This window comes from Pezoporus occidentalis, unplaced genomic scaffold (genome assembly GCF_034315485.1).
Source record: "Pezoporus occidentalis ecotype Australia unplaced genomic scaffold, CSIRO_AGI_Poc_V1 ctg115, whole genome shotgun sequence".
NCBI lineage: Eukaryota > Metazoa > Chordata > Aves > Psittaciformes > Psittacidae > Pezoporus > Pezoporus occidentalis.
Window position 1 is genome coordinate 864,646 of NW_026912940.1, and position 7,169 is coordinate 871,814.

Below are 7,169 nucleotides of genomic sequence, written 5' to 3' on the forward strand. Positions count from 1 at the left end.
CAGGGCTCTTTCCAGAATATGTTATGTGCAAAATTACCTCTCCATGGGAAAAGTACAAAGTATAATTAAAAACTAAACCAGCATCCTCAAGAGAGAGAGAGTTCTGGCTAGCTCTGCTCAGAGAAAAGGGGTTATAGGGGCTGTAAGTGAAGCTACTTCTATATAAAGAAGAGCCAGATAAAGCCAGGGACATTAGCACTTTCAGCTGTGTGGTGAGTGAAGGAGAGAAAGCCTAGAACACAGCTGTATCAAGATGGATGGCAAAAGGTGAAAGTAGGTGGACCTAGGCTTTACTGAATTAAGAAATGAAAGTTTGCACCTTGGGGTTTGTTGAAGATTCAGGTATGTGCTGCTTTTGGGTTGCTTCTTGTTTCTTTTCAGCTGTAAAGCTGGTTGGTTTTTTTTAAGCAGAAGTCTAAAGCGAGTATGAAACTCCTGACTGCCTGAATGTGTTGCATGTGTTTCCCTGATGGCAGGAGGGAGGGTTGGCCACATGGAACAGCTTTTAGGCAGTCTGGCTTCAGTCATAAAATAGTGCAACCAAGAGCCCCCAGTCATGTGGAAAGAACAGGAATGTCTTCTTCACTGCCCTGTTTGAATGTATACATTAAATCTGCTAAGTTCTACACTTCTCTGCTTTTAGAGTTGTTCTGTGCCCTAGAAATCCAGGCTGCCTCTGAAGCACTTGGCATCATTGCCTCATAGCTTTTAACAATTTTCTCCACCCTCCAGAAATGCCCATTTTCTTTCAAGTATTTAGAAGAGGCTTTCGGTCTTCTGGATTTTCATATCTAGAATGCAGAGGGGAGGAAAAAAAAAACCCAAAACCATAAAGTCCTCCAGGTTCTTCACACATAACCTCACTTCAAGAGTCTCCAGCCATCGTAAGTAGGCTTCAAAAAAGTAATTATTAGATGAACAGTCAGCTGCTAGCACACATCCAAGGCCAGGCTGGCCAGGGCTTTGGGCAACCTGGTTTAGTGGAAGGTGTCCCTGCCCATGGCAGGAGGGTTGGAACTGGATCTGTAAGGTCACTTCAGACCCAAACCATTTTGATTTTTATTTTCACACATTAGTGACACCGAAGTGGCACTTGTACCTTGCGGCGCTTCTGCAGGCCTGTGTAGCTTTGAGGATGCAAAGCTGAAACATGACTGTCTGTTTTCCTCCTGCAAGAGTGATTTCCAGAGCTTCTCCATCTGAAATGATAGCCATGGAGTCGTTACCCCTTCCCTCAGGGATGTGCTGAAATGAAACAGGGAGGCAGTCCGCTGAAGATGTCACTGCACCCACAATACCATCTGAGATGCAGCAGGTTCTTATTCCTGCCCCACAAAAATTAGTGTGCTATTGAATTTCCAGTTTGTATCCAGACCCATTACCTTGGCAGTCACTGAGGACAAAAAAACACCTTCTCTGATCAATACAGTTGTTTTAAGGCCTCCAAATAGCACTGCACAGGCTTTGTGCATGGTAGGCTGTTTATTTTGGGATGGTAATAGAACCGTATGAGAAGGAAAATAGTTTTAGGATTGTGCAAGGTTGGTCTTACGCCAGAGTATCTTGTGGTGGTGTATTGGGTAAGTGCAGGCATCCTCACTCCTCCTTTGGGCACGCAGCTGCTTCAGGCTGTCATTCCTAGAGTGCTGTGATGCAGAAATGACTTCTGCAAAACATGGAAAACTATCAGGTTCTCCAGAAAACCATCATCACCAGGCAGGGCAGGGCACAGCTGGGGCTGTGCTATTTACAAAAGCCCTTCCTAAGCAGAGTAGTAACCCACAGAAGAGTGTCATTGACACCAGCCAGGGCTTCCTGTCCTCCTTATTGATAGAGTTCAAGGCCCTTTCCCCAGCCCTTCTGTGCCAAATATGCTGAACACAGCAGTTCACTGCTTTCCTTTGAGAGGACCTGGAGGGCAGGAGGCATGATCAGCCTCCATAGCACACTGTGTGCTGTTTCTACACAATGCAAGCTTACATGGACACAGCTTTGTTCAGAGTGCATGTAACTGCTGTCCCTTCTCTACTGGCAATAAAGCAGAAAGTAGTTCACCTAGAGGTGGAGATAATGCACTTTAATTTTATAGAGTCCTGTATTATTTTAGCTCTGCCCAAACCAAATTGCATCTTCTCCTACCATAACAGCTTAAGGTTAGAGCTGAGCAGCGATGCCCATTGCAGGATAGGAGGCTTAAGGCTTCTTCTGAGCTCAGCCTCTGCCCCGTGAGAATAGGGATGGAGGAGCAGCAGAGGGAAAGGACACTTAAGCTGAAGTCCTGACTGAGCAGCATTTCATGCCAAGAACTTGGGCAATTCTGAATCAGAGGCTGCTTCCGTCCTAGAGACATGAGCCCCTGAAAGAGGCAGGAGACAACAGAACTCTCACAAGTCTGTAACCCCATGCCCTGCAGGCAGAGCTGGCCAATGTGTCACAGCAGCAGCATGCATCCAAGGAGCAACTCCAGTGGGACTCGGGCTTGGCACCAGCTGGGTAGGAGGAAATTTTCAAATCCAGCATCCAACATACTGGACCAGGGCCCAGTGAGGCTGTATGACCTCCAGCCTGGGAGACCTGCAGCACCAAGAGGATGAGGCCCTGGGGCAGCTTTGAGAGGCAGGGCCACTTGAGCAGGGATTGGACTGGTGGCCTCCAGTGGTCCCTGCCTGCCGGAATCCCTGTGCAGGCCTGCGGAAAAAAGCCAGTCTTGTGCTGGGTTTCAAAGTACAGTTCATGACTGATGCATAATGAGCCCCAAAAGCAGAATTCAGCAGGAAAAGTGCCTTTGATTTCAATGGTTTTTATTTTAGGTTATACATGACCTGTTGGTGTAATTATTTCAGTGAATTATTGAGAGATGTTATCACTGGGTGCAAAGTGGCCTTAAGTAAGATCTGTGCTTGAAGCAGCCGCGAGGACTTTTCTCTTTGCAGAAGCTGTTGGGTTCAGCAGGTCTCCCTCTTCCTCCCTCTCACACTGGGATCCTTTCCTTGTGAGTAAATGAGTGATTGTTGCACAACGTTTCTCTGCAAATGAGTGTTTGAGGAGGCCTTGACTGGATTGCACAACCTTACTTGGTCACAGTCTCCCAAAACACTCCTGTCTGCTGATGGCTCATGTGAGGGCCAAAGCACGAGTCACGGCGTGACCATCTTGACTAACCAGGAGTGGCCACAGATCACCAGACTGGACTGCTTCCTCCTTGCCTGGGCTGCAGCATGAGGAAGCCCCATGGCAAAGCAAATGAATAAAACCGTATGGAGCATTTAAAAATGCCCATTTCATTCCCACATTTGACCTTTTGTTTTTTTATTCTCACTGCCCAAAATGTCAGGTATCAGTGCAGTACCCTGGGCACCAGGGTCCAGAGGGAGGCATGTGATGAACCACTCTGGTAGCCTCCACGCTGGGGACTCAGACCCTTCCCAGAGCCACCAGAACAACAGCACGTTTGCTCCAGACAGGCTATTTCTGCATGGCCCTAGTGCATGCAGAGCCTGAGTACAGCTGCTGAGCTGTGAGCTTGAAGAGGCAGCAGCCATCGCTGTCCTGGGATGCTCCAGGATCCCATCATACAGGTCACCTCCCAGTTTCTGTTCCCTGACAAGGCAGGGCTGTGGTCGGGCTCTGGAGGAGCCGTGTCACCCCTGTACCCCAAAGATGTATGTTTCATGAAGTTGTTGCTGGTGGTTTATAAAATGTGACCAAACAGGCCAGGTGCCCCATGGCCTCCCCACTCTGCACCGAGCCCTAGCACAGGGATTTTCTTCCAGGCAGCTCGCAGGCAGGCTCAGTTCCTTGCATTACTGTCAATAATCTCTGAGCTGGGGACAGCCCTGGCAACCTTAGCAAATCAAATCAGAGCTTTGCAGTTGTTATGCCAGAGGAAAACGTGGCATGTGCAATATGCGAGCCTTTGTGAAAGCCCACAGGAATTCAGCTGGCACTCTTGCATTTTGAAAACTGGGATCTGCAGGTCTGATTTAGGGACTAGGCTTTGATTTGAGCCAATTTGGACTGCAATGCTTTAGCACTGTTGTGGTTTCCATGGGCTCCACTTATCAGTTGTATAATTCAGTTCCCTCTTGCCCTGAGGTCCAGCTGCTGACTCAGACATCCCAGGACACTGCAAGGTGCTGGAACACTTTGCTTCATCAATCTTTTGTTCAACCCTGGCCAGTGCAAAGTCCGGTTGCTCTCCGGAAATACCCAGAAGATCAGTCCTAGCTTCTTTCCTTGCATGTTTCTACTTTAGCCTCATCCCCATCAGATTACTTCAAGCTCATTAACTGTATAAAGATAACCTGATGAGCCCAGGGACTTTGGTAGACATATACACCTTTGCTTCTGGGGCTTACAATAACTTGCAGCAGCCACGACAGAACTAAGCTGCTGGTCAGACCCCGCATCTCTGTGTCTGGCACTGGGGACCCACAGTCCTGCTGTACATGAACCCCATGTAGTGTGATACCTGTGCACAGGCGACAGGAGGTGAGGTGGGTGTATGGCTTGGAGTCCTACCGATGGGAGTGAGGAGGCCAGTGGGAGGTGGGGCAGAGACCTAGTCTGGGCCCATGGTTTGTGTGGGGAATGGGCGTGAGAGGTGTGTAGGGTCTCCTTTGAGAGAGTCAGTGCAAACCAGACAATTTGGGGAGTGTTTCTGGGGGGGGAGGGTTGAGAAAAAAGGAAAGTTGGTAAGTGATGCTGCATAGAGGTTGGACCCTCCTGCTGCCACAGCCCTAGGGGTGACAGTAAAGATTGTCCTCAGTGTGGCCAACATGGAGCAGGTCAGACTTTGGGACATATGCACATTAGTGACAATACCTATGTTGGAAGCAGGACAACAGGCCTCTTGGTGTGCAGGGACTTACTGGCAGTGCTTTCACCACTGGGGAAACTGCCATGAGTTCACCCAACATGCAGGGATGGTGGTGGGCTGAGGAGCTGGGCAGGGTGAGGACACGTTACCTCACAGCCAGAGTGCTCAGGGGACCCTGTACCACCTCCCCAGTGAGGGCCTGACACTGATCCATCAACACACAGCATCCAGGGAAGCAGAAGGATGAGAGCTGACGCCCTTGCCACAGCCTTCAGGATGGATGTGGGGAAGCTGCTGTTGGGGCTGAGAGGTCCCAGAGCCATGAAGGTTCCCTGGGAGCCTGTGCCACTGCTAAAGCAGGGAGTGGGACAGTGGGTAGCATCAGGGGCAGCCCCAGTCTGGGGCCTGAGCAGCTCCCTGGGGATGGGGACTAGCAGAGGTCAGGCTGGGAAAGAACTGTGGGGAGCTGGAGACCAGCACTGCTACAGTATCAGCAGTATTGGGGTGGCACTGGAAGCAGCAATGCCTGTGTGTGCCCTCAGAGCCCTGAGAGCAGCATCTCCTTCGTCAGACAGTACTGAGAGCCTGTGTGTGAGGTTTAGCCATGCCATCCAGAGTGGCACCCAGAATGCAGCCCAGGCTCCCAGCAGGAGCACGCTGCCCTGCAGAAGACTGACAGCAGTACGAGGGAGGGGTTCAGCTCCAGCATTCTTACCAGAGGCAAGGTGGAGGTGCCAACAGCTGCACGTGAGCAGAAATAACCATGACTTTGGAGTCAGCTCAGTACGGGTGTCACACACTGCAGAGTCTGCACATGATGTCCTCAAAACCAAGATTACTGTTATTCACTGTTCCTTATTCTTTGTTGTTCTCCCTTCCCCACCAAGATGTGCAGCAGCCCAAGCTGGCAGATGCACAGCACTGGTTTGCTATCTGTATGCAGATTTGGCCAGCGTACGCTACGGCTGAGGCATGCAGACACAGACATTTCAAGGCTCAGAGACTTAGTAACCAGCTATGTGTGACACCACTTCACCTTTGGAGCTCCAGGAGTCAGGCAGGCAGCTCTAGAAACTTGGCCCAGTGTGTCCCAATTTTTTTTTTTTTTTAATGGAGGAAACAATAGCAGTTTTGTGCAAAACCCACAGTAACACACTTTCTTTCCAGTCAGAGCTTTGCTAGGCTCGATCCCAAGGTTGTGTAGCTGCAGTGGAGGTTACGTGCCTCTTGCATCCAGACTATCCAGTATCTAATGCTCACAGTGGGAATCTTGTCTGAATGAAGGCACTCGGAAGACATGGATCTGTCTTGCAATTAAGGCTCCTGCTTCCATTATCCAAGCCTGAAATACTGTTTTCAAATTTCAGAAAATGCATTTCTACATTGGTTCAATTTATTGTGAATTCAGGTTTGCAGGGAAACTTAAGTCTGCAATGACTGAAAGCACAAGTAGAAAGGAGAATTAGCAAGTTCTGTCTACAACAGCCTGAATTTATTAATGTAAGAAACTGGTGGGACTTAGAGTCACAAAAACACTAGAGAAAATGACATCTAGGTAAAAAGGGACAGGTATTTAATTCTAGCTCATTTTGATTTCCAAATTTTCATCTGGTTTGCTATACTGGGAAAAATATTAAGTTTCTTTACAAGCACTTATTTAAAAATAATTGCACCATACCACACATGGAAATAAATACACAATTACCCAATGACACTATTATACAATCAATGTGACTAAACTGCTGTACACTTAAAACTGATGGTGAAGACTTTCAATCTTTAAAAAAAAAAAATAAATGCATTGATGAAAATGCCTATGCTACCTGATTTCAGTGAGAAATAGATGGCAGAAAATGTACTCTTAGGATCATCTTGCATGGTCTGTAATTCTGTGGATTGCAAAGGCAATGACATTTTGTAGCCAGCAAGCCAGAGATAGAGTTCTGCTACAGATGGTAACCCTATGCCTCTGAATACATCAGACAAGACTCAGTTTATTCAAACTGTGTGAACAGATACTGTAAGGTGTTAAAGACAGCATTGTGGTGTGTGTGCACACCTTTCACAGGCCTTGTGCACGGAAGTGATTCACACCTGCCATAGTTTACTATGAAGTAAATGTCAAGTTTTCTGTAAGATCTCTGGGTTTTCTCCACTGTGCATTCATGCTCTGAGATGTCGGCTGGCTGCCAGCAAGATGTTCTGAGGTTTGATACTTCAAGTTTTCCAGAAGATGAATGTTCTCCTGAATGCTCTTTTTATTTCTGCAAATGAACTCTGCTGAGAAATGCTCTGTATTTGGACAGCATCTACAATTAGCATATCTGCCCTGTGTCAAAAGCCATGCTCC